The sequence below is a fragment of the Sinocyclocheilus anshuiensis genome, unplaced genomic scaffold (assembly GCF_001515605.1).
Source record: "Sinocyclocheilus anshuiensis isolate Anshui unplaced genomic scaffold, SAMN03320099.WGS_v1.1 scaffold376, whole genome shotgun sequence".
NCBI classification, from domain to species: Eukaryota; Metazoa; Chordata; class Actinopteri; order Cypriniformes; family Cyprinidae; genus Sinocyclocheilus; species Sinocyclocheilus anshuiensis.
The window spans coordinates 486,210-488,387 of NW_015558600.1; the positions used below are offsets into that span (position 1 = coordinate 486,210).

The 2,178-nt window shown below is 34.2% G+C and overlaps 1 protein-coding gene across 1 annotated transcript in view; it reads right to left on the reverse strand.

The window, feature by feature from the left end:
- Positions 1–2,178, reverse strand: part of LOC107680113 (chondroitin sulfate proteoglycan 4-like) — a 45,061-nt gene that overhangs the window by 6,287 nt on the left and 36,596 nt on the right. The gene's annotated exons all lie outside the window — the stretch shown is intronic.

A 2,178-nucleotide genomic window follows, 5' to 3' on the forward strand; every position in this document is an offset into this window, starting at 1 on the left:
ATCTTATGACCCCTTTAAGGTTTTTCTAGATATTTCGACTTGAAAACAAGTTAAAAAAGGCTAATTAACTTTGGTTATGCAGTATTTATGCAGTATGAGTGTCACAGCATGGATGCTAACCGTTATGTCACAAACTCTGAGAGAACAGAAGCTTTTGTAGAGAAAACCTGAGCTTCATTTCTTTCTGCTGCTGTTTAGCCAGTAAATCGTTGTGTTTGCCAGGAAATCGATACTGTTATCGACTGTTCACAGAAGATGTCAACTTTCCAAATCTGGTGAAATGTTTCAGCTAACATGCTAATGGCTGAGAATCTTTGATTATTTTAAGTTGACCTTTTGGCCAATTTTTATTAATAATACAGTAGAAAAAGGACAGGAAAAGAAGGATGAAAAGAAACAGCAAACATCACGATCCGCCTGTCTGATCACCACAGCCCATTGTTTCAAAGTGTGCATGCTAACGCTTTTAATTTTTTATTGTTTTATTGAGTCGATTTATACTCTACTTACATTTTGGCAGTCACTTGGTAGAAGCTAGTCACATTGGTCACAGATTTCAACATGGACAGGCTTGTGACATACTATCTTCAAAACATTAATAATGCTAATATTAATAAAATATTAATAAGAATAATGTTAATATATATAATATTAAAAGGATAGTCCACCTAAAAATGAAAATTCTGTCATTATTTACTCTCATGTCATTCCAAACCTATATGATTTTATTTTTATTTTTTCCCCTGTGGAACTTAAAAGAAGATATGTTTTAACCAAACATATTCGGTTCCCATTGACTTTCATTAAACAAAAAGTACAATGAATGTCAATGGGAACCAAAATTTGGTTACCAACATTCAGCTTCAAAATATCTAAGTTCCACAAAAGAAAGGAAGTCACAGGTTTGGAACAACATGAGGGTGAATAAATTATTTTCATTTCATTTTTGGGTGAACTATTCCTTAATATTAATAGTGTTAATACAAGTTTGATTTACTACAGTAACAACTTTGGCACTTGTTGTCCAATGTAAAATCAAAGTCCTAAAAGAAAAAGCCAAAGCTCTGCAAGAAGCTGTTTCACATTATTCTGTTGTTTAGTCTATATTTGTTTTGAAATTGAAAACTGTTGGCGACTATCTACATAAGATATACATTTTTGTAGCAGAGGAGAAATGTATTCCAGATCGTTTCGTCCTGACATGCTAATATCCGTTCTATCTCTTTCTTTTTGAAGCCCTGAACTGTTTTGAGATGTTTTCATCTCAGTGTGTTGTGAATGTTTGCTACTATGCTGCACTGTAAGCTATTACAATCTGTCCCCTGGTGTGGCAGCCATGCAGTATACAAACCGACTGCTGACTCCACAACACAGAATAAAGAAACTCCACATTCAGCTCAGTAATGAGCATGACGCATTCATCTTTAATTTAGGAACAATTCCGCTTTGGTTCCTTTCCTGCCCAGTAGTTTCTTTCCATATGGAACATATTATTTGTGTTTCAGAAAGCATTGCATAACTGAAGAAAGGAAACGTAGAGCACAGGACAGCGAGAGCCAGAGCGGTTAAGACATCGTGTATTAAGATGTAGTGTGGAGCTGCTGCACACAATGAAGTTATTCTGACAGCTGGACTAAAACCACCAAAAGACATTGATTCTGAACTTCAAATTCAATCTGTCCTCCATCTGTGATCTGCCTCTCTCTCTCTTTCTCTTATCCTGCCGTTCTCCGTCTGATCTGAGAGCTGTGTTCATTGCATAAGATATCTGTCAATCTAACACCACTAATGTCCTGCTGTGCCTCAATCTCTGAAAGGAATATTCAGTATTATTTTCAACTTCAGACCTTCAAAATGTCTACGCCACTGTTTTCAATAACAACAAAAGCATATGTGACCTGCTTCGCCATTTTGAGTCTCTTAGATTTTGACAAAAAAAAGCAAAGTCTCAGCTTTCAAATTCTATTAAGATTACAATTGTACATTTACACTCCCAAACATTGTTGAGATTTAATATTAGAAATGTCAGAAAACTGCATTTTGGAGAAAATTACCTTTAAAAAATTCCAAACAATTCTTTAAGAATTATCTGACAGAATTAGCAGATATAATATAATATAATATAATATAATATAATATAATATAATAATTTTTGTGCCGGTAAACATGTTAACTATG